General features: G+C 42.4%; 1 protein-coding gene across 1 annotated transcript in view; it reads right to left on the bottom strand.

Moving 5' to 3' along the window:
- LOC149439107 (uncharacterized) overlaps positions 1-12,036 on the bottom strand; it is a 44,191-nt gene extending 32,155 nt beyond the window's left edge. The window contains exon 1 of the mRNA XM_089659442.1: positions 11,872-12,036. The gene's annotated coding sequence lies outside the window, so the exon portion shown is untranslated. The remainder of the gene's footprint in view (positions 1-11,871) is intronic.
- Between the last annotated feature and the right edge of the window lie 14,670 nt (positions 12,037-26,706).

Below are 26,706 nucleotides of genomic sequence, written 5' to 3'. Positions count from 1 at the left end.
ACACTTCTCCAAGATTCGAGAACTCGACAAGAGCATGGCTTTGGAGGACCTAGAACAACTGTTGGACGAAGGACAGGGACTTGTCAATCTTGTGAAAAGACTGATCAGAGAACTGCATGTGACCATTGCTTTAACTGTGGTCGAGCTGGACATAGGGCGAGACAATGTAGAGCGGCCAAACAAAATCAGTTAAACGGGAGAAGGTTGCTGTTAAGGGACCGACAGTAACCTGTGCCAGAACCAAACCTGCGTCCCAAAGTGTAAATGTCAGTAGTAAAGAAACCAGTCCCCAACCTACCATCAGAGCCCTGGCTGGAAAGTTAAACGCAGACTACTGGAGGAAAACGCCAACCTGCCCTGCTCAAAGACTATCCCCGACAGCTGAAAAATTGCCAACCAATGTGAATGGCATCACTTTGAAAAAGCACAACAAGCTACTGGATCTTATTGGAAAGAGATGCCTTGTGAACTGTGAAATAGACAAAACTCCTGTCCAGGCCTTATGGGATACTGGCTCTCAGGTTAGCATTATCAATGAGGGCTGGAGACAGCGAGTACTGCCACACACTGTGCTCCGATCGTTTGAAGAACTGCTGGGACCAGGGGTACTCCAAGGGAAAGCAGCCAATGAGACAAAGATTCCATTCTCAGGTTGGATTGAGGTAACCTTTCAGCTTACATCGAGCAGTAATACTACCAAACAGTTATTAGTACCACTAGTAGTCTCTGAGGATGAGAAAGTGGCTGAGAAGCCAATTATCAGCTATAATATAATTGAAGAAGCATTCAAAGAGACAGTTGCTGATGGGAAGAAAGTTATCCCAGGTTTTGTGGACATATTAAGAACAGCTTTGGAACTGCCAACCCCCAAAGCAGAAGTCCTTGTAAGCTTACTACAAGCCAACTGTAGGGAAACCAATGGTGCTATCGTAAAGACTGGTACTAAGAACCAAAGCATCCCTGCAAATACTGTAACATACATCCGGTGTAGTGCTCACACCAAACCGTCCTTGCAGGCTCAGACAGTTTTGTTTACACCGAGTGAGGCTTATCACCTGCCGGATGGACTGCATATTGGTGAGACACTAGTCTCATTTCAAAGAGGACAATTCTCCAAACTGACCATTCCAGTTTGGAATACAACTAAACGGGACATTGTGTTACCAGGTCAAACAAAGATTGGAGGTGTAGAGCCCATAAAAACAACATATCCGGCTCAAGTACAATTGAAACAATCAGCAAATGTGTTTACTAATTCGGTGACCTCTGAACCACAGACACTCAAGGTAGGACCAAAAGGAAAAATTGGAAATCCAAATGAGATTTATCCGCGGGTGGGGGATGACAATCAGGAGTGCTGGGACCCGCCAGTGCCTTTGAAACACCTCCCTCCTGAAGATCAACAAATCGTCAAAGAAATGCTAAGGGAAGAATGCAATGCTTTTGCCAAAGATGACTCTGATGTAGGATGTATTCCTTCTTTACAGTTACAGATTCGTCTCAAAGACAGTACACCGGTCACAAGAACTTACATGTCTGTGCCGAAACCACTGCACCAAGAAGTTAAGGAATATCTGCAGGATCTGATAAATCGAGGATGGATTGCAGAATCAAAATCATCATACTCATCACCCATTGTGTGCGTAAGAAAGAAAGATGGCAGTTTAAGACTGTGTTGTGATTATAGAGAGTTGAACCAGAAGTCCATTCCTGACCGTCATCCAATTCCTAGAATCCAAGACATGCTGGACAGTCTAGGAGGAAGTTCATGGTTTTCTGTGCTAGACCAGGGGAAAGCATACCATCAAGGATTTATGGAAGAAGCCAGTCGACCATTGACAGCATTCATTACACCTTGGGGTTTGTATGAATGGATCCGAATACCCTTTGGTCTGAGCTCTGCACCAGCTGAATTCCAACGCAGTATGGAGACATGTTTAATAGGACTGAGAGATGAGATTTGCCTGCCATACTTAGATGATAACCTTGTCCATAGTAAATCATTCCAGGAGCATGTGGAGCATGTCCGGTCAGTACTCCAACGTTACCAACAACACGGAATCAAGTTAACAGCCAGGAAGTGTGAACTTTTTCAAAATAAAGTCAGATTCCTGGGCAAGATTGTGTCAAAAGAAGGCCACTCTATGGACCCGGCCGACACAGCACCTGTTCTTGCCTTAAGAAACAACCAACCAAAGACTGTCGGAGAACTCAGGAAACTATTAGGATTTATTTCCTACTATCGCCCTTACGTTCAAAACTTCTCCAGAATTGCCAAACCTCTCTATGAACTATTGTCAGCAGGTTTGACACCTACCACAACCTCAACACCAGATAACCAGACAAAGAAGAGGAGGAAACCAATCCCAAAGTCAAAAGGTCAACTTCCATCCTATCAGTCTATAGCCTGGACTGACCATCATCAGATAGTACTGAACCAGCTCATTGAAGTGTTAACTCATCCTCCAGTTATGGGTTACCCCGATTATTCTAAACCCTTTGTTCTTCACTGTGATGCCTCACAAGGACTAGGAGCCGTATTATACCAAGAGCAAGAGGAGAAACTAAAGGTGATTGCTTATGGGTCTAGAACTCTCACACCTGCTGAGAAAAACTACCACATGCATTCAGGGAAGCTCGAGTTTCTAGCAATGAAGTGGGCAATATGTGATAGATTCCGAGATTACCTATATTACTGTCCATCATTTGTTGTATATACTGACAACAATCCACTAACCTATGTCCTCACTACAGCAAAATTGAATGCTACAGGACATCGATGGGTTGCAGAACTAGCTGACTTCAACTTCACTATTAAATATCGTCCTGGGAGAAGGAATGCTGATGCAGATGTACTTTCTCGTATGCCATTGAGTCCTGAACAATACATGCAACAATGTTCACAAGCAGTAGACCCCAAAGTCATCACTTCCATAACCCAAGCAATTCAAGCACATCAAAAAGAAAGGATACCTTGGCTATGTCCAATGACGATTGCCAATACAACCGATGCAGCACCAAAGAAGGTAACTCAAATACCAAAAGAGACAATAAGAACTGCACAGAAGGAAGACTCTGTGATTGGAAAAGTATGGAAGTACAAAAGCCAAAACAAGTTTCCATCAAAACAGGAACGACAAGGTGAACCTGTTGATCTTTTCATACTTATGAAACAATGGACCAAACTCTACCTCGACGACAATAACATTTTGAGACGGAAAACATCATCTGGTTCTCAACTAGTGTTGCCCAAGTTGTACCATCACTTAGTATGGAAGGAGTTACATGAAGAGATGGGACACTTAGGAGTAGAAAGGACTGTAAATTTAATCAGAGAAAGATTCTTTTGGCCACATATGCAAAGGGACACTGAGAATTATATCACACGTCAATGTACTTGTCTGAAAGACAAACGGCCAAATAAGCTTGTTCGGGCCCCGTTGAACAATATTGTGACAACTTATCCTTTTGAGATGGTCTCCATTGACTTTCTTCATCTTGAGAAATGTAAAGGTGGATATGAGTATATCTTAGTGGTAATAGATCATTTTACAAGATTTGCTCAGGCATATGCAACCAAGAACAAGTCCGCAAAAACTGTTGCTGACAAAATATTCAATGATTTTGTCTTGAAATTTGGATTTCCTAATAGAATTCACCATGATATGGGTAGAGAGTTTGAAAATCACTTGTTTTTGACATTAGGGAAGCACTGCCACATCCAAAATTCTCACACAACGCCATATCACCCAGAAGGTAATGGGCAAGTTGAAAGATTTAATCGTACCCTGCTATCAATGCTTCGTACCCTGTCACCAGATTCCAAAAAGGACTGGAAAAATTCACTAGCAAAGGTAGTCCATGCATATAATTGTACTCGAAGTGAAGCTACAGGACAATCTCCATTCTTCCTACTGTTTGGAAGGTCTCCAAGACTACCCATTGATAGTATGTTTGACACCCCAGTAACTGAAAAATACAAGAACTACTCTGAATATGTGAACATATGGACAGATAGAATGTCTGAGGCCTATAAGGTTGCTTCAAAAATAGCTACTCAAGCTGCACAGAGAGGAAAAGAACATTATGACAAGAAAATTCATGGAGCTGAACTTCTACCAGGTAGCAAAGTTCTAGTCAGAAATCTTACCGAAAGAGGAGGTCCAGGAAAATTGAGATCATTTTGGGAAGATACCATACATGTTGTTCTTAAAAAGAAGTGTGCAGACAGTCCAGTGTATGAAATCAAACCAGAAACTGGAAAAGGCAGAACAAGGATTTTACATCGCAACTTACTATTGCCATGTGATTATCTACCTAGTGACCAAGGTCAACAGATACCCAAAAGAATCAATGCAAGAAAGCAAGTGAAGGATCGAAATACAACTCAACAACCTACACAGATATCTGAGGGAGAATCAGAAAATGAATCAGATCACGAACAAAGAAACTGGAGATCTTTCATCCCAGTCACCCAGCATGACCACCCAGAGGAAAGTACAGAGCTAAATCCAGAAGCTAATGAGTTCTACCCACGTCAGCTGGAAGTAAGTGAGTATGATTTACAAGGAGTCAGAGAGACTGAGCCTATAGATCAAATTGAACAAACTGAGTATGCATTTGGAGGTATAGAAGAAGAATGCCCAGCAACAGAGAACACAGAACAACTTGTTGAAAGTGATGTAGAGGAGAATGAGGACCTTTCAGATTCACTTCCTCAATGTAGAATACAACCCTACAGGAACAGGAGACAACCAAAGATTTTGACATATGACACTTTAGGTCAATCCAGTAGTGTTACCAGAGTTTCATCTATACAGGTTATAGACAGTATTCCTATGTTACCTGTTGACTCTAGCTGGTATTTCAGTTCAGAATGTTTTGCTGAAGACTATAGAAGTTGGTAGAAGTGATTGTGTTTATTGATCCATTGTTTACTATTTGGGACACTATACCAAAGTTAATTACCAAAACCAGAATAATTATATGTTGCTTTTCTGTTGGTTTAAGTAAGGAAAAATGTAATTGCATTTGTACTGCAGATATTGTAGGTCAGGCAGAAATAGTTTTAGGTGAGGGAACTAGATGTTACAAAGAGACAGAGTCGGCCGATAAAAGTACAGAGCAGTAGATGGCAACGTTATGCTGCATTGTTGATGTACAATGGGTATTCCGCCATTATGATAAAAAGGTATAAAAGTAATAAGATGTTCCCTAGTTTCTCATCACCTTTGTCTAAACTTAGTAACCTATACAAATATGTATAGAAAGGGGTTTTACTAAATAGTTGGTTACACGCAACTATATCTTGCCAGGTACTATAGCGCTGTGGGCCTGGTGGGAAGCTGTGATGTAATAGGGAGTAGATGTCACAGGGAGGATGTTTCCTCAAGTAACTTGGTTACTACTTACCATTGGCTTCCTATGGTTACTACTAGACAAGTAAAAGAATGTTTTCTTAAAAAAATTCTGTGTATGTCAGGGACGACATAACAAATTTGTGGGGGAGAGTGTAAGAGGTGTAGAAAATAGGCAGCCCCATAAAATTTAAATCCAAAGCCTAATACCTAATATAACAGTAATCTATCTTTGTCAATAGAAGATACTAGTGATTGCATTTTTATTGTTCCATCACAAGAGGGCAGAACTACTTCCTGTGATAATAGGAAGACACAGAAGTAGGAACAAAAAGTCTAACACTTTGTTTCCTACAGGACAGTGATTACAGTGAACATATCCAGTCACATGTAATTAAGGGTTTTCTGTGTTTGTTGCAGGTAAGCAGGAGGCTGTTTAACATGATAAATAGGACAAAATGACTTAACATGTCCTGGTGGTTAGTAAATGTCGCTGTTACTATTATACAATCAGATTACTTGTGGCATAAATGTGAATATATATTGCAGCTATGTGATTTGGCGCTAAGATACAGGGAATGTGATTTCTCTATTGTAATATGCTATTGTTATGCAGAATAGGTCACTAGCATATCTGCAGAGGTCTAGATATTCAGTTTTGCAATTAAAGATGTTTATTAATGTATATGGAAATATTTAGTAATGTATAGAGGACAGTGATTACAGTGAACATATCCAGTCACATGTAATTAAGAGTTTTCTGTGTTTGTTACAGCCATTCCTAATAAAACACTTCTGGTTTCACCCGACCCATCCTTCGCACAGTTGAATTATTTACCGTATGTGCAACATATGGCTGTGTACCATGGTGTACCATTGTACCACTGTATTTAATGTACGTATTTATGTAATGATATGTCTGAGATGAAGGTCAGCTCACATATTAAGAGTGACTCTTGCAAATATCCAGACAACGTTTCACAATGTTTCCTCACAGAGATATATTGTAAGCATTTTGGAGCTTATCAAAAGAAATGCTTCACCCATGTGGTTTTGTGCAAGGGAAATATCTAATTTCTAATTAGGGATGAGGTTCAGTCTTGCTGCTATTATTGGTTAAGATGAATTCTGCAGGTTTGAGATTTGCAGTCCTGGAGAATTTATGTGCAGATTCGCCTTTAAACCATAATGCACTGCATGGCATGTGATCTATAATCAACAGACTTAAGAAGGGCCAGTAAGGATGCTATAGTGTCATTGTATTGGAAGCTGCTGTAGGAAGAGTATTGGTAAAACTGAAAAACTGCAAGGTTTTGCACAGTAAAAATTGGGGTCATTTGGGGAGCTGTACTTTAATTTTAATTGCACTTTGGAAAATCAACCATTTTCCTTTTTTGTTTATATTATTAGGGCCTTTTTTTGTGGTTAATTTGAGGTCAGCAGTCACTTTTAGCCGATATCCCATGAATAGCAAACTTTTTGTTTTTCTGCAAGGCTTCCATTTCAAAAATAAGTTTGGCTTTCATTTTGGGAGTATATTGTTTTTTATTTTATGTTAATAGGACTTTTTTAGGTTAAATATTTTTTTTTATATCTGCAAGACTTCCATTTTTAACCACTTCCCACCTGGCCTATAGTAAAATGACGAACTGGTGAGCTTCTCGTCAATCCGGGAGGGCGTCATATGATGTCTTTCATGGACTGCGTCTTGCGTGTGCCCACAGGGCCCTGCAATGGCAAGACCTATCAGCGGCTGTGTACCTCGGACACGACAGATGACAGATCTGTGTACCAGCCCTGTTGCCAGTACCATGTGACCTGCTGTGACCAATCACAGCAGGTCCCATGACAGTTGTAAACAGTGGATGGCTTTCTTTCATGCCATCCATTGTATACAAGCAGGGGCGGACTGACCATTTGAGAACTTGGGCACTGCCCGAGCAGGGGTGGACTGACCATTTGAAAACTCGGGCACTGCCCGAGGGCCCAGGGTCAGTAGGGGGCCCCATGAAATGCCCCTGGTACATTTTTATAGGCTTTTTTGAGTGTGCTTTGAGTGTGGGCAAGGACACAGGGGCCCCATGATCCCCTAGTGCCCAGGGGCCCCATGAGTTGTCAGTCCTCCCCTGTATACAAGTGTGTCTAGCCTTGAATGGTCACAGTGATCACATGCACAGGCTGGGCCAATCACAGCCCATCTGTGTAATGTGATTAGCCGTGGCCAATCACAGCTAATCACAACAAAAAAACCTGAATTAATCGATTTCAATCAGTTAAATGCTTGCTTATAGCAAAGAACTTATTTGCTATAAGCAATCAAACTGTGTAAAAAAAAAAAATACTGATTACTTCCCCAAAGTAGTACAATGTTACTATCATATGCACAGGCTGGGCCAATCACAGCCCATCTGTGTAATGTGATTAGCCGTGGCCAATCACAGCTAATCACAACAAAAAAACCTGAATGAATCAATTTCATTCAGTTAAATGCTTGCTTATAGCAAAGAAATTATTTGCCATAAGCAATCAAACTGTGTAAAAAAAAATACTTCCCCAAAGTAGTACAATGTTACTATGGTAACATTATAGTACTTTTGGCATAGTGTAATATGAAAAAATAAATCATAAAAAAAGAGAAAAAATGTAATAACAAATAAAAAAAATACAAAAATTAAAAGAAATTTAAAAAACATTATCAAATTTTTTTTATTGTACTGTCACCAGTCAGTGTTCCTGATCACTGTCACCAGTTATATGATGACGCTGTACTGCACTGGTGACAGTATGTTAAAAAAAAATTGTGAAACCGCCAACATTTTAGTTTTTTTTTTGTTAATTTAGCAAAAAATTAAAACCACAGTGGTGATTAAATACCACCAAAAGAAAGCTCTAGTTGTGTGAACAAATAGATAAAAATTTAGTTTGGGTACAGTGTTGCATGACCGTGCAATTGTCACTCAAAGTGTGAGAGAGCTGAAACCTGAAAATTGGCCTGGATAGGAAGGGGATAAAAGTGCCCGGTATTGAAGTGGTTAAAAAGCAGAATATTTATTCAGGGGTTGCATTTTGGGGTTTACATTTCTTTTATGCTTTTTTCATCTTATGTTGATATGGCCCTTTTGAAGTTTCGGGCAATCAACGGGAAACATTCACTTTTTACTGACTAGTGCAAGAACAGTGTGCACCTAGACTACATTACATTATATCATTCACTTCGCCCCATTATCCCTAAAGACAAAAAAGTTAGGTATGTACCAGTCAGGCCTTTTTATTACTGATACTGGCTAATTTTTCACTGCAGTATCCTCTGCAGTACAGATAAATACCTATTGATATGCCAGAAACCCAGTGTGCTTTTAACATCCTGTTTGAGCTGAGAACAAAGTACCTATGCTTCCTTGAAATCCCAACCAGTGTTGTCAGCCCTGCCCAGTTCTTCCCACAATTCAGACAGAAAAACTGTTCCTCCCCATATGTTATGGAGATTAGGAAAGGGGGTGTGTTCTGTAGTCCAGGAAGAGAAAACTGGGCAAGACTGGTTGGGATTTCAGTTCAGAAAGGGCACCGTGCAGGGTTGCCAACCATCCTTGTTTTAACAGATAGTTTGTAAAAAATAGTCTGAGGAAATGAGAAACTGCCCAGGTAGCACGACCACCCTGCATGAATAGAAAAGGAGGGAGTCTGGATCTGCTCTGCCTCCTATCCCTATCCCCTTGTGTCTACTCACACTCTAACCCTTGGCTTGCAGCCACTGCTGTGGTGTGCTGTGCCTGTGAAAAGGATTGTATGTGAGTAGGTAATTTGAAACACAATGGCAGCACTACCTCCTGGCTCCATGATGCCACTACCTGAGTCTCCGGAGACCAGTGAGTAAGCACTCTACACTGACTGAACTCCCTTCCCCTCCTTCACCCATCCTCCCCCCTCTCTCTACCCCCTCTTTATCCCACCCCTCTCCACCTCTCTCCTTTCTTCTTTCAGCCCCACATTCAATCACATTCCAAAGCTTGGCACTTCACTCTCCGCAACATCTCCAAAATATGCCTCTTCCTAACTAATGACACCAGAAAGCTCCTAGTCCACTCCCTGGTCACCTCTTGCCTTGACTACTGCAACCTCCTCCTTGAATTACCTTTTCGTAGTCTATCCCCCCTTCAGTCCATCATGAAAGCTGCTGCCAGACTCATCTACCTTACCAACCATTCAGTGTCTGCCACCCCTTTCTGCCAATCCATCCACTGGCTGCCACTCACCCAATGAATTAAATTCAAAATACTAACAATAACTTATAAAGCTGTTCACAACTTGGCCCCTAGCTACATCACTAACCTAGTCTCAAAATACCAACAAATTGTTCTCTTTGTTCCTCCCAGGACCTACTGCTCTCTAGTTTCCTTGTCACCTCCTCCCATTCTTGCCTCCAGGACTTCTCCCGAGCCTCTCCCATTCTTTGGAACTCCCTACCCCAATCTGTCTGGCTATCTCCTACTCTGGCCACTCTTAGGCGATCCCTAAAAATGTTTCTTCAGACGCCTATCCTGCCTCCACCTAGCAACTGTACTTTTATTTTCTCCATCAGCTCATTCCCCAGTTATTACCTTTTGTATCACTTGACCCTCTCCTTTTAGATTGTAAGCTCCAACTAGCAGAGCCCTCTGATTCCTCCTGTATAGAATTGTTTTGTAATTGTACTGTTTATCCCCACGTTGTAAATGGCTGCATAAACTGTTGGAACTATATTAATCCTGAATAATAATAATAATAATAATATATGAAACATTGAAAATTTAAGGCTGAATTTCAGGCAGATTTATACTGAATGCCATCATTCGTTAAAAACTCAAAATTCTAGCACGCGCATTGTGATTTCAGGTATTTAGAATTATACACAATTGTTAGCCGGCTGAAAGATATTTTTTTGAAAATGTGCACAAGGTCAAGGGTCATGAATCCAATCTCCTATTGTCAGAAATATAATGCAGTTTACAGTGTGCCAGTTATTAGTATCTTTTTTGTATATTTTTAAGGAAAATGGGGCCCATACCCCACGGTATTAACATGAACAATATAGTAAAAAAAATTAATGGTCATGCTTCTACAAGGCCTCTGTCTAAAAAGTATTTAAACCCTTCCCACTCACAATCAGTAAATAAACATCCTGGCAAGTTAGAGTATGTTCATTAAAGTCCAATATAGGTAGAGATGACATCTTCTGGTCATTACTGTGATCTCCAAAAATGCCTGCAGCCTGTTGTGGGGGAGTGGAAGATATAATCTGCAACCACTCTGTTTACTGATCAAATGAAGGGGATGATTATATCTTTCACTGACACCACTGTAGCTATGTTAGGGCAGAACAGTGAGATGATGAAAACAAACACATCATGGCTACAGAGGCTGTGTTTTTTTTTTTGCTTGCTATTGTAGAAGTGATCCAGATGGTTGCATTGTCTCCTGGTATCTGAGCTTAAATGGGTGCTGCAGAATTGTAGGTGATGGGGTGAGAATCCCAGTGGTTTAGTGACAGCAGCAGCAACTTTGGAAGGGGGGCAGGGGTGCCACATTTTAATTGAACAGCTCTGATCAGGGGATTGTCATCCGCTGATCAGAGCTATTATTTTGTTCGGAAGTGTTTACTGAACAATTGTGGTATAAGCTCATGGTCACGGAAGTAACCATGAGTTTATAGCAAAAGAGGAATGCAGGTCCGTACGGCATACAGACCTGTCCAGCTGGAAGCAATACAGTAGGGATCTGGCAGTGAAAGGGTTAAATGAGATCAATGGGGATACTAAAAAAAAACATACATACTCATCTCCATTCTGCAGCTGTTCTCTGACAGCTCTAAGACTGAGAACCGAGCAATCACATCACCGCTGATCACTCAGTTCTCTGTCAGCTCTGAGTGGAGAGCGATGACTGTCAGTCTCTGCTCTCCACTCTGCCTCTCCAACACTCATTGGAGTGCTAGACTGGAGAGGGGGAGGGCACAGCTGGCTTTGGCTCTCAGCCACACGCTGAGTGCAAGGAGCCAGCTATCAATCCGAGCTGTGGATGGATCCGAACAATATCGTCAGGATTCTTCCAGAGCCTGCAGTGACTGTGTCATCAGCCAACAGCGGGCTTTAGCCTGATGTCGGCTGATTCTGGATCACAAGTAAGTGCATCCCCGTGAACCACAAAGCTGTGGCCATACTTCAGTTTTAACTGCAGCACTGAAATTTGAGGTTGCAGGCTGTCTCTGCTGCCTGACAGGGCTGTCCAAACTTCTGAACTGTATGAACATAAATGTAAATTACAGGTTTAAAAGCTTCTTTATTTGTATTTAAATGGTGTATTTATCTGTTTGCTAAATATTGCCAAAGTTTCCCATAAAACAGTTCCTGTTTAAGTCTGCAGCATCTTAGCATGCTAAGTGACAAGAATATTCTTATCAGCACATCAGAGCAGTTATCTAAAGTCTACCGAGACATCAAACAAAGTCAATAAAAACATTACAGTGAAATGTTATTACCTTTTGGCATACTTGTCCACTTCTAATATATAGTTGCACTCAAACAGGATTAGAATTCATGTTATCAGAATGAAGAAAGTATTTCTCACCAATGTCTTACAACAGGTAGAAAGCAGGTAGAATGACCTGTGAAGAAATGTAAAGCGGAGCTGATTTACTGCTACCATTCAGGCATAGTGTAAGAAGAAGGAAGGTGTGGTGCAATAATCTCATGCAAGTCACTTCCGCAATGCTGCTTAACAACGACAATTTCTTCACATTCTTCTAACTGCAAAATTCACTACACAATTTCCCCTTTTTTCTGTGCCATACTAAACCATGAATGAAATCAGAAAAGCATTAATCCTACAAATGACCTTTTAAATATATGTGTTTATTCCAGGTATATCATTTTTACATAAGTTTGGACCAGTATAACTATACATACTGTATACCAGGGGTAGGCAACCTTTGAGAGGTGGAGATGTACCTGAACCACTTGAAAGAGATCGAAGATGACTGGGGTTCAGCGCCATTTAAAAAAAAAACACATTAACTAGCAAAGCCTGAATAAATAGTAAGGAAATTGTAGAAAAATATAATAAAACAAATGTCACTGTAAAAATACAAACTTAGCCTACCTTAAAAATCAGTAGTGCAGTGGACAGTGTCAGTCAGTAAAGCAGTGGACATTGTCAGTAGAGCAGTGGATGGTGTCAGTAGTATTTAATTTTACAATTTTATTTTTTATTATTTTTCACAATTTTTTTAGGAGCCCTGTTTAAAGGGGAGAACTTGGGGGAGGGCCAGGCACAAGAAAAAAAGGAGGAACAAGGAGGAGCAGCGGGGGAGGCGTTTACTAGAACCGATCCCCTGGTACGCTGGTGGGAGGACAAGGAGGAGATGCTAGCTTTCAGCTGATCCAGGAGGACAATAAAGGGGATCATTGGAAGGCAGGTATTTTAAAAGTCTGAACTCCCAGCAAGTGGCTGGGGACTGGGATTTTTCTGCCCCTCAGCTACCCTGTTGACCTAAGGCAGCTGCATAAGCAACCATATGCTGAGTGCCAGCATATGGCTGCTTAGGCAGCTGCCTTAGGGCACCAGGGTAGGGGGAAGACAGAAAAATCCCAATCCCCAACCACTTGCTGGGAATTTAGATTTTAAAATACCTGTCCACGGGAAGGAAGGGGGGGAAGAGGACACTGCTGGTAGGGGGAAGGGGGGCTAGAGGTCACTGCTATGGGGGAAAGGGGGGCAGAGGACACTACTGTGGGGAGGGGGGTGATATGGAGGACAGTAGAAGACACTGCTATAGGGTTGGCCCTGCCCATAGCAGTGTCCTTTGCACATCACCCCCCCCCCCAGTATTGTTCTCTGCCCCCCTTTTCCCCTAGCCTCCTCCGCTACTGCTGTCATCCTCAGTGCATAGCGGAGAGTGGAAGGCAGCAGAGCTCAGGACGGAGGGCCGGAAGAGGAGCTGGCCAAATTAACTTTTCATATTTACAAGCTGGTAATTGGTTGCTAGGACCGACCTAGCTGTGAACTGAAGATGACAGCAACAGCAGAGGAGGCTGGGGGGTCAGTGATCTCCATGTGCTTCCGGACCCTGTGCTAAGCAGCTGCCCTGCTGCATTATGAATACAGGGGGTTGGACACTGCTCGGCACAATTGCACAATATCAGTGAATGCAAAATGTTCTCTGACTGGATGATTTGGAGAGGTGGGGTGGTGACCAATATAGCTATGCATATACTATACGTATAGGATTCCTGTGGAATCTGGAAATCACTATCGTAGACACCACTACTACAGTGATTGCCACTGTATTCCGGGTCCATGTCGAGTGGCTGCACTGCTACATAGTAACCATGGGGGTTGCCGATTCAGCATGGGCAGCATTCACAGAACACCTTGCAATTTTCTTAATGAAGGCAAGGCGTTCTCCAACTGGATGCAGCGGAGAGGCAGGGTGGTGACATCTCGATCTCCACATCCACTGCAGTACAAAACAGAGGGTATTGTTTGCACTTATTTGCACTTACTTGCGTAAGCCACAGTCCCGCGCCAAGGGTCCTCTGTATACTGTGAACTTAACTAAAATTTCAAAAGCCTCCAAACTAGGAGCACATGTATCAATAGATAGGTTTAAGGAAGGTGTGCCTGGAGGATTCCGTCCTTTCAGAGGACCCTTGACGTGGGACTGTGGCCTACGCATGTACTTGCAAATGTTTGCAAACAACACACTCTGTTTTTAACGCAAGCTGTTAGACAGGGCCAAATTGGTTGTTTCGCTGGCTGGTTGGTAAGTGTTGCTGGGAAATCCTTTGTGTGCATTGCCCTTTCATGTGCACCTTACTGCTAAGGCTGGGTATAGGTTGGGATGGGTGCCATTTTCTGTGTAGTAGGAATCTGCCACAAGCACAAACAATTTTGGTGATGCGGTTCAACCAAAATCTGAAGTTATGTCGAGCACTATCTTGTCTACAAATTCCCCTGCCCACAGTGTGGACCGAGGCAAAGTACATCAGTAATGGGGAAAAGATTAGGTTCAGGGACATTATAGGAAATATTTGTGTATAGTTCTTTACCCTCTGCCTGTCTGGTATAGGTCTTCTTTATGTGTGTTCTATACTGACTACTGAGCTGTTGTTCTACCCAAACACCATATTTAAAGCAAACCTGCCACTGTTTTTCTCAGACACCCTTTTCTGATGTCTTCTGTCCAGTCATGTGATGGGAAAGGGGAGAGGCAAGGGGATAAAATGAAATAGAAGCTGGGTCTCAATAGCAGACACTACAGGGTCACTAAACTGCCCCCTTGAATAATATTATGTAGAAGATTATTAATAGCTGTGCGTGTCATGCATATGTAATGCCCTCTAGGTTAGTTAGGAAGTTTTTTTTTTAGATAGAGGCTGAGTAGCAGCCTGGGGATGAGTCAGCCTGGGTTTGAGGTAGTGAGGCTACCTCAGGACAGGCTGGGAAGCTCTATCAGGTCAGGGTTTCTGGAGCCCTCCCACCTCTCCTGAAACCTGAGAGTTTTCTGGAGGAGGGGTGAGGGAAGGGAGGAGGCCTGGATCTTCATGTTTGAAGGACTTTGGCAATTCCCTGGCAGGAGACTGGGCATGGTGACCAGGGCAACTCTCAAATGTGGCATAGTCTGGTGGGAGGTGAGCAGTGTCAGGTGAAAGATTTAGTGAGGAAGGCTGGAGTGTGTAGCCTGGGAGGCTACAATGAGGGGGCCTACCTACAGGCTGGTTGCTGGAGTAGAGGATCTCTACTCCCTCAACGTCTCCTGAGGAGGACAGCCTGTGTAGCAGGGAAGGAGCCAGCTCAGTGAAAGGCCTGAAGGCAGCCACCAACCCACTAAGCTGACAGATGAGGACAGTGTGAGTACTCTTACACCCCCTGGGCCAGATAAAGGGAGAGGGTGGTAACGTGCAAGACCCAACTAGCTACTCATCTAGGACTGTATCAGATTGACAGTTCTTGAGCCCCCTTGCCCAGAAATACCCTGAAGGCACCTGGGTGAAGAGGAGGAATCATCCAGAGTCTGATGAGGTACACCAAAGGGGCTCTAGTGCTCCATGGAGAGAGGCTGTTGCTAAATCTGCATTTGTTTGTACATAGTTGCTAAGGAGTTGTCCTCAAGTTCTACAGTTCCTCGGCATCCCATATACCCCTAGACCCCATCCAAGTTTAACTCCTTAATAAAAATCGCAAAACCAAGCTTATGGATTGTTCTTTAACTCCAGTATGCTAGGTGTGGAAAATGCATGTTGCCAGGTCTAGGTATTACACAACTGGAGAGTCCTTTGCCTCCCTCCATTTCCCTTTTTTCTTTAGGAACAGCCACCATACTGTACACTTTATTTTGCAAGAAACAGTAAGGTTATATAGGATAAACTGAAAGCTATTGTGATGCTGCAGCCCACTCAGGAGCAGTAGCTGGAAATCAGCAAGGATTTGATAAGAATAGTAATTTTCCTCACTGCATAGGTGCTATGGATGGCAAGCACATTTGGATCCAAATGCCACCAAACAATGGTACAAAATTTTATGATGATAAAAAGTAGTTTTCAATAGCTTTAATGACTATACATGATAGCAATTAAAACTTTGTTGCTATAGACCAGGGGTCTCCAAACTGTGGCCCGTAGGCCGAATGTGGCCCTTTGCTTGCCTTTATCTGGCCCTTGAGGCACTATTCCTTCCACTGACACTAAAGGCAGGGCACTATTCCTTCCACTGATATTAAAGATGGGGCACTATTCCTTCCAGTGACACCAATGATGGGGCACTATTCCTCCCACTTACACCCACGATGGGGCACTAATTCACTCATTGACACCAACAAGGGACACTATTCCTCCCACTGACACCAACAATGGGGCACTATTCCTCCCACTAACACTGACAATGGTGCACTATTCCTCCCACTGACACCAATGATGTGGAACTATCCTCCCACTAACATCGACGATGGGGCACTATTCCTCCCATTGACACCAATGATGTAATTCTTTTTTTTACTCCCACTGTCCATCAAGCCTATGGCATGGCTTACTCCCATCGATGCCAGATCATTTTCTACTCCCACTGGCCATAGTTTGGTCCCCCTAAAGTTTGAAGGGCAGTAAACTGGCCCTTTGTTTTTGAAAGTTTGGAGTCTGAGCTCTTTAACTGAACATGGTGAGCTCTTTCTATATACAGTGCTTAGCATAAATGAAAACACCCCTTTTGAAAAGTAAGATATTAATCAATATCTCAATGAACACATAAGCAATTTCCATAATTTTTACAAAACTGAGTTTTATAGAACATTTGTTTAGCTCATTACATGAAAGTAAGGTTAATAATATAACTCAGATTACAAAATCTTCAGTTGTACTCAAATTTGTTGATGCAAAAATTAATACACCCCACAACAAAACCTACTACATACAATAGTTTGTATGACATCCATCATTTGTAAGGACAGAACCAAGTCTTCTAAGCATGGAATGAACAAGTTGGCAACATATTGCAACATCTATCTTTTTCCATTCTTCAAGAATGACCTCTTTTTAGAGCCTGGATGCTGGATGGAGAGTGATGCTCAACTTGTCTCTTCAGAATTCCCCATAGGTGTTTGATTGGGTTCAGATCAGGAGACATACTTGGCCACTGAATCACTTTCACCCTTTTCTTATTCAGAAATACAACAGTGGCCTTAGATGTGTGTTTTGGATCTTTGTCATGTTGGAAAAGTGCACGATGACCAAAGGCAAGTGATGGTAGCATCTTCTCTTTCAATATAGAGCAGTACATCTGTGAATTCATGATACCATCAATGAAATACAGCTCTCCGACACCAGCAGCACTCATACAGCCCCACAGAAGGACACTGCCACCACCATGTTTCACTGTAGGCATTTTTCTTTGTACTCCTCATCTTTGTGACGTCATACAGTTTTGAAGCCATCAGTTCCAAAAAAATTTATCTTGGTCTAATCACTCCAGAATACAGAGTCCCAGTAGTCTTCTTTTCCAGCATGTTCCTTGGCAAATTCTAGGCAGGCTTTCTTGTGCATGGGCTTTAGGAGAGGCTTCGTGGATGACACCCATGCATACCATTCCTCTGCAGTGTACGCCATATTGTGTCACGGGAAACAATCACCAAAGTTGGGCTTTCTACTTCTATAACTAACTGCAGTGAACTTGCATGGCAATTTTCTTCAACCCTTCTCATCAGCAGATGCTCTTGTTGAGGTGTTAACTTCCGTGGACAGCCTGGACATCTCTGTGAGATAGTTGCAATTCCAGCTTTGTTAAATTTTTGTATCACTTTTGCTACAGTATTCTGACTGATAAGTAAAGCTTTGCTAATCTTCTTGTAGCCTTCACCTTTCCTGTAAAAATAAATTATTTTCTTCCTCAGGCCTTGTGACATTTCTCTTCCATGTGGTGTCATTGCTGACAAATGGGAAGGGGTTTTCTTTGTTATGTAACACCTTTTTATAGTCAACTATCTGCTGGACACCTGTTTAATGAATAATTTGACTCACCTGTAGTTGAATTCTTGTTAATTAGGATTTTGTTGTCAAAAATGTAGCTTTGCTCCTAAAACTTTCATTGGGGTTGTATTAATTTTTGCAACATGGTTTTGAATGAATTTGTTAGGAAAAATACTCTTTTGTGTGTGCAAATTAACAAATTTTGTTTGCAATCAATGGACCACAATTGTGGGAGTATTTTGTAGTATAGTGTCCCATAGAAAATGTTAATTCTGAAAGTAAAGTAAAGGTTTTCTGACAAATCTTTTGGGGTGCACTCATGTATGCTGAGCACTATATGTAATAGTTGCTGATGAGGCCTTTCCTCTCTTCACATCTATCAGTAAGGGTACTTTCACACAGGCATTCTGTGTTTTTTGTCAGTTCAGTCATGTTTTTTCAAAGAAAAAACATTAGTTTTCATCAGTTTTTCTTCAATTTACATCAGTTTTTTCATCAGTTTAAATACATTTTCCATCCGTTTTTCATCTGTTCACATCCATTTATATCTGTTTACATCTGTTTTAATTCATTTTTCATCTGTTTACATACATTTTTCATCTGTTAACATTTGTTTACATACATTTTTAGCAAAGACATGTAGCAGAATACATTTTGGTGTAAATTTATGATGAAATTTGATTTTAAAATTTTTTTTACTGGACATGTTTTATATAATTCAAAAATATTGTTTTTTTTCCTCAAAATTGTCAGTGTTTTTCTTTATAGCGCAAAAAAAATAAAAACCGCACAGGCGATCAAATACCACAGAAAGAAAGGTCAATTTGTGGGGAAAAAAAAGACGTAAATTTCACTCACATCTTCATTCTCTCCCTCTCTAATGGTGCCTTCCCCACCCCTCTAAAGCATGCACAGATCACTGCCATACGTAAAAAGCCCTCGCTGAACAACTTAAGACCCATCTCCCTGCTCCCGTTTACCTCTAAACTCTTAGAACGCTTAGTCTACAATCGCCTGAGCTCCCACCTCAGCGACAACAACCTTCTTGACCTTTTACAGTCTGGCTTTCGCTCACTACACTTCACTGAAACTGCCCTATTAAAGCTCACTCATGATTCACTAACTGCTAAAACCAATGGCCACTACTCTGTACTCTTACTACTTGACCTCTCTGCGGCTTTTGATGTTGACTATCCCCTCCACTCTCTTGGCCTCCAAGACTCTGCTTTCTCCTGGTTCTCCTCCTACCTATCGCAATGCTCCTTCAGTGTTACCTATAGCTCTAGCTCTTCCTCTCCACTCCCTCTTTCTGTAGGGGTCCCTCATGGTTCTGTCCTTGAACCCCTTCTCTTCTCTTTTCCATCTCCTCCTCCCTTGGTCACTTGATAAACTCCCATGGCTTTAAGTACCATCTCTATGCTGATGACACACAAATCTGTCTTTCTGCTCCTCACCTCACCCCTTCAGTCTCCTCTCGCATTACTAACCTACTAAGTGACATAACAGCATGGATGTCACTCCACTTCCTCAAACAAAATCTTTCCAAAATGCAGCTCATACTATTCCCTGCAGCCCATGCCCCCTCCCCTGACTTCTCCATCAAGATCAATAACACAACCATCAGTCCCTCCCCTCATGCCAGGGTACTAGGTGTAATCCTAGACTCCCATCTGTCCTTTCAGCCCCAAATCCAATCACTGTCCAAATCTTGTAGACTTCACCTCCGCAACATCTCCAAGATACGCCCGTTCTTAACGTCTGATACCACTAAGCAACTTATTCATTCCCTTGTTATCTCTCACCTTGACTGTTGTAACCTTCTTCTCATTGGCCTACCTAATGGCAGGTTATCCCCTCTTCAGTCTATCATGAATGCTGCTGCCAGACTCATCCACCTTACTAGCCGTTCCATATCTGCCATCGCTGTCTGCCAATCCCTCCACTGGCTTCCCATTACCCAATATTATAAAATTCAAAACATTAACAATAACATATACAGCCATTTATAACTCTGCTCCAAATTACATCACCAATCTTGTCTCCAAATATCACCCAAACCGTCCTCTCTGCTCCTTCCACAACCTCCTGCTCTCTAGCTCCCTTGTCTCCTCCTCCAATGCTCGTCTCCAGGACTTCTCCAGAGCCTTCCCCATCCTCTGGAACTCTCTACCCCAATCTATCTGACTATCGCCTACACTGCCCACTTTTAGGCGATCTCTGAAAACCTATCTCTTCAGGGAAGCCTATCCCGCCTTCAGCTAATAACAGAATCTTCCATTCCTCCTATCAGATCATCCCACACAGTTATTACCTTTTGTACCACCAGCCCCTCTGTCTTAGATTGAAATCTCCAAGGAGCAGGGCCCTCCTAACCCTCTTGTATTGAACTGTATCGTTACTGTATTGTCTCCCTTTATATTGTAAAGCACTGAGCAAACTGTTGGAGCTATATAAATCCTGTATAATAATAATAATATGGGTGCAGCGTTACATGCCCACGCAATTATCAGTTAAAGTAGCGCAGAGCTGTATCGCAAAAAATAGCCTGGTCAGGAAGGGGGGTAAATCCTCAGGAGCGCAAGTGGTTAACAGATGTAAACGGATGAACATCCGTTTACATCTGCTAGTCCACAGAAATACATGGGTATCCGTTTTTCATCTGTAAACTGACAGATGAAAGACGGACCTACGGAACGCTCGTGTGAAAGAAGTCTAAGCCTTTTCCCAAAAGACACCTGGATTTGAAGAAAACGTTTTTCAATTATTATTTAACCAGGGCTAGGCTAGGTTTTGTGGTGTGCACATTTGGAACATTATCTAACAAGTGAAGAATTTTTAGAGGTGCTATACACCTGCTTCCGACCAATGTTGATAACATTGTATAAAGTGCTTGCACACTCCACAATTTTGTCCGCCAATGGGAAGGGTACAACTTTGATTAATGTGCTCTCCATGAAATGGACAATATTTCCTGGTACATCATTGAAACATAACAAATGCATTTACAAGATTCACATAAAAAAATGGTTTTGTAGAAAATCAACAGAGACAAAAAAGAAAATCTTTTTTTTTCTGGAGTATACCAGCATGAGTCTTTTTGTACACCAATTATAGAACTAGATTGTAAGCTCGTAAGAGTAGGGCCCTCTTACCCCTCGTACGTTGTTTGTTGTTGTTGTACTGTGCCATGTATTGTCCCCCCTATTGTACAGCGCTGAGCAAACCCTTTGGCGCTATATAAACTCGTAGTAATAATAATAATAATAGAACACCTGTCATTTATCTGTAGTTTTACATAGCATTTATCCAATAATGCTTGGTCTCAAACTAGTATTGGATTGAGTTTAAATGCATAGTATCTCTTTTATAAAGCGAGAATTGCAATATTGTTACAAAACGAGAATTGCAGTATTGTTATTAAGCACAGTGTACATTTTTTACACAGATGCAATATAGAATATTATACAGATATATTATATATAACATATATAATTACATTATATAATTATTATAATACAGTAGTACAACAAGATAAAACAAAGCAACATACAATATATAAAAGTTCACTTATTTAAAAAGTATCAGTGCAGGCCTTTTCACTGGGTCACAGCTGCAGATAACAGTGGATAAGGGCATGTCAAGAGAGAGAAAACACAGGGGCTAAGTGGTTAGCACTTCCACCTAGCAGCCCTAGGGTCACCGGTTTGAATCCTAAAAACTGGCACTACCTGCACAGTGTTTGCATGTTCTGTGCCTGCCTGGGGTTCCTCCCACACTCCAAAGACATGCTGTTAAGGGCTGTGTTTTTTGCAATGCAACGCACACAAATGTGTGTAAACACAATGCTCGTGAAAAAAAAAAAGTAAATAAAAGGTGAAAAAAGAAAAATGAATCTGAACACATGTAAAAATGCAAAACACATGTAAACAAATGGCATTTTCATTGCATTTTGGTGTGAACAGGTCCTCAAGAGTCAACTGACTTGGGGCTCATTCACATGTGGGAATCTGGCAGAAAAAGTCCCATGTACACCTCGTGTGCACTACGCCACAGCCAGATCTGTATCCTATACACATCAGTGGCTGGCATCACAGCTCATCTCAGCGCTTATGTTGCACTTATGACGAATAAATTCCACAGTGCAATAAGGGCAGGTGCAATTGAGGTGTTTAATAGGTGGTAGCTGCAAGACACATGGGACATACAGTGAGGAACAGAAGTATTTGAACACCCTGCGATTTTGCAAGTTCTCCCACTTAGAAATCATGGAGGGGTCTGAAATTCACATTGTAGGTGCATTCCCACTCTGAGAAACAGAATTTAAAAAAAAATCAGGAAATCACATTGTATGATTTTTAAAGAATGTATTTGTCTTGCACTGCTGAACATAAGTATTTGAACACCTAAGAAACAGCAAGAATTCTGGCTCTCAAAGACCTGTTACTGTGCCTTTAAAAAGTCCACCTCTACTCCACTCATTAATCTAACTTAGTAGCACCTGTCTGAGCTCTTTAAAGACACCTGTCCACCCCACAGTCAGTCAGACACCAACTACTACCATGGGCAAGACCAAAGAGCTGTCAAAAGACACCAGAGACAAAATTGTGGACCTCCACAAGGCTGGAAACGGCTACGGGGCAATTGCCAAGCAGCTTGGTGAAAATAGATCAACTATTGGAGCAATTGTTAGAAAATGGAAGAGGCTAAAGATGACTGTCAGTCTCCCTCGGACTGGGGCTCCATGCAAGATCTCACCTCGTGGGGTATCACTGATGATAAGAAAGGTGAGGAATCAGCCCAGAACTAAAAGGGAGGAGCTGGTCAATGACATGAAGAGAGCTGGGACTACAGTTTCAAAAGTCGAACACTACGCCGTCATGGTTTCAAATCATGCATTGCACGGAAGGTTCCCCTGCTCAAGTCATCACATGTCCAGGCCCATCTGAAGTTTGCCAATGACCATCAGGATGATCCAGAGGAGGCATGAGAGAAAGTCATGTGGTCAGATGAGACCAAAGTAGAACTTTTTGGTCTAAACTTCACTCGTCGTGTTTGGAGGAAAAAGAAGGATGAGTTGCATCTCAAGAACACCATCCCTACTGTGAAGCATGGGGGTGGTAACATCATGCTTTGGGGGTGCTTTTCTGCGAAGGGGACAGGACGACTGCACTGTATTAAGGAGAGGATGAATGGGGCCATTTATTGTGAGATTTTGAGCAACAACCTCCTTCCCTCAGTCAGAGCATTGAAGATGGGTCGTGGCTGGGTCTTCCAACATGACAACGACCCGAAGCACACAGCCAGGATAACCAAGGAGTGGCTCCGTAAGAAGCATATCAAGGTTCAGGAGTGGCCTAGCCAGTCTCCAGACCTAAATCCAATAGAACATCTTTGGAGGGAGCTGAAACTCCGTGTTGCTCAGCGACAGCCCCGAAACCTGACAGATCTACAGGAGATCTGTGTGGAGGAGTGGGCCAAAATCCCTGTTGCAGTGTGTGCAAACCTGGTCAAGAACTACAGGAAATGTTTGACCTCTGTAATTGCAAACAAAGGCTTCTGTACCAAATATTAACACTGATTTTCTCAGGTGTTCAAATACTTATGTTCAGCAGTGCAAGACAAATAAATTCTTTAAAAATCATACAATGTGATTTCCTGAATTTGTTTTGTAAATTCTGTCTCTCAGAGTGGGAATGCACCTACAATGTGAATTTCAGACCCTTCCATGATTTCTAAGTGGGAGAACTTGCGAAATCGCAGGGTGTTCAAATACTTCTGTTCCTCACTGTAGGTGAGCGCTGGAAATAAATAGATAAATAAAAGCAGCTAGCACACAAGGTAGAGGTAACAATCCCTATAGGTATATGGTATGGAAGTGCAACGCTAAAATAATAAATATATAATATCAGGTGTAACAGTCAAGTGCACCATATAAAGTGAAAAAATATATATATAAAATAGTCTGTAAAATATAATAATGTCCGTGGGACTACAAGACACAGCAATCACGATGATAGACAAATGGTGATAATCAAATATTGTAATATAGTCCATAAACATATATTAATGTCCGTAGGACTACAAGGCACAGCAATCGTAGGTGAAGGATAAAATGTGATGATAATCAAGTGAGGGAATCCACCACCTCTGCCAGATGTAAACTCACCAGAAAGCTACTGGTAAATAGTATGTATGCACATCACATCATGGAACCAAGAGACAGCCAGAGGATATAATATGAACTGCTCCGCCACAGGCAAAAACTGAGGTGGACCCTGCCCTAGAAGAATAGCTTACCACAGGAGCCCAGAGATGGTATATAGTGTAGTATTTTTATTGCATCAGAAGTTAAATATACATGTGGAACACAATATATGAAAAGATAAAAGCAAAGTACCAAGATGGCTCCATTCTTCGGCAGCGGCGGCATGATGTTAGCAAGAGTGGGAGGAGCCAGCTAATCATGTGTCCAAGTAGGGGGCCAACCAGAGCCACCTTTTACATGTGACCAGCTGTGTCCAATCACAGCTGATCACATGTAAACAGGAAATGTCAGTTATTGAAAGTCCTCTCCTCATGCTGACAGTGAATGAGGAAAGGACAGCCGGTAAGCGGCATTTCTACTGATGATCAGTGTAGGCCCATCAGTGCAACCAATAGTGCCCATCAGTGCCTCCTCAGCAATGCCTGTCAGTGCCCATCAGTGCTGCCTATCAGTGCCTCCCATCAATTCCGCCTATCAGTGCCTCCCATCAGTGCCGCCTATCAGTGCCCATCAATGCTGCCTATCAGTGCCCACCAGTGCAGCCTATCAGTGCACATCAGTGAAGGAGAAAAATCACATATTTACAAAGCTAAGAAATACTTTTTTTTCAAGATTTGTTTTGTTTGTTTAGCAAAAAATAAAAACTCCAGGGGTGATTAAATATGACAAACAGCAAACTCTATTTGTCTCCAAAAAATGATAAAATTTAGTTTGGGTACAGTGTTGAATGACTGAATTGTCATTTAAAATATGACAGCGCTGAAAGCTGAAAATTGGCCTGGGCAGGAAGGGGGTAAAAGTGTCCTGTAGGCAAGTGGTTAATGTGCACCAACTAGGGTTCCAACATGCGTGCAGAGTTGTTTTACTTTTTATATTCTGGAGTGATATTAAAGGGGATATTAGCATCTCTGTCAGGAATGGACTCACCACTGGTGGTGCTGTGGCTCACTTGCTCTGTGGGCTGCAGTACTAGCTCCTACAGAGGGTGCTTTGAGCAGCCAGGGTCTCACTCCTGAAATCAAGCCATCACCTGAGGCTGACTGCAGGAGGTCTATTTAAGCAGGACCAGGCCTGCAATCAGTGCCTTGGTGTTTGTTTCCCATGAGCCCCTGTACCTGGTATCCTGTGAATCTTCTGTTGCCGACCTCTGCATTGTTCCTGACCCTGCTGACCGTCTCCTTTTTAAACCCTGGCTTGCCTGACCATCCTTCTGCCTGATCCTCTGTACCACGCTGCCCATGAGTTACTGAACCCGGCATGTGACCCTGACCATTCGCTGCCCGCATGTTGCTGACCTGGCCTGCTTGACTACGCTTTACGCTACCCAGACGATCCATCCATCCCTCATGGATCTGTCCCTGTTACCAGGTCTGCCAGCCTCTTCACGTCAGGCTCCTTTCCCCGCACACCTCTGACGACACGCTCTACCATTGCCGGACGTACTCAGGGGTCGCGACCTGGTCTCAGTCTGCTCCAAGTCCATCCCCACCATCAGGGGCCCTGGTGAATAAGCAGATTGGGACTTAGACCCCGCGCCCTGAGGAACCCCATGCTGTGGGCTGCTAGAGACGCCGCCAGGCGGTGCTTAACAGTACCAAACGGCCTGCCTGACCATTCCACCCCTCCAGCCCTGACTACACCTGTGTTCCCACACATTTCTGGTCATACCCGGATCCCTAACAATCTGCATGTGCCTCTCCTAGTTAAATCCTGTTCCCAGACAACGGAGAATACAAAAATGAGTTAGCCAAAATTCTTGATAGCCTGCTACAGCTCATTTTTGGGAAGGATACTGCATCTCAGTGTAGGGATTAGTGTTTAAATTCAGGTCCTGCAGGACATTTTGGGTTTTCTTTGGAAGGGATACTGTGTTTGATTATTAGACTAGGTTTTGCAGAGTGTCTAGCAGCAGTACACAATTGCTGTTATTTTGTGTTTGCACCATTTCTTTGATCTCAATAAAAGCAAAATATTCGTTTACCCTAATCTGTGTGATTACTTTGTGTCCCAGGACCAGTGGATTTTCCTGGCCAAGGTTTTACAGTGGTGTCAGCAGGGGTTGTGCTTCCAAATCAGGCTTTTAACAGACAGGGAACCTAAAAATATTCAGCGGTTCTTAAGGGGTAGCGCTACATAAAGAATTTTAAAAATGCTCTAGTACAACAATCACAGCACGGCTTGCACTCTGCTTGCTGTACAAGGAAGTGTAACAGTTTTAAAACACAATAGATCATTTGGATGCCTAATAGACTTGTGTTGCAGGAAATGAAGAGAGGAATGTGAGCTGACGGACAGAGCACAGTGGTTAAATGGTTAGCACTTCCGCCTGGCAGTACTAGGGTTGTTGGTTCAAATCCCAGCCATGGGACCACCTGCCTGGAGTTTGCATGTTCTGCCTGTGCCTGCGTGGGTTTATTCTGGTTTCCTCCAACATGCTGGTATGCTAATTGGCTCTTGTCTAAACTGGCCCTAGTATGTGTATGTATGAATGTGAGTTAGGGACCTTAGATTGTATGCCCCTTGAGGGTTGGGGACTGATGTGAATGTACAATATATATGTAAAGCACTGTGTAAATTGACAGCACTCTATAAG

This window comes from Staurois parvus, unplaced genomic scaffold (genome assembly GCF_062004578.1).
Source record: "Staurois parvus isolate SC_StPar_1 unplaced genomic scaffold, SC_StPar_1.0 ptg001158l, whole genome shotgun sequence".
NCBI classification, from domain to species: domain Eukaryota; kingdom Metazoa; phylum Chordata; class Amphibia; order Anura; family Ranidae; genus Staurois; species Staurois parvus.
This window is presented reverse-complemented; position numbering and strand designations above follow the sequence as displayed.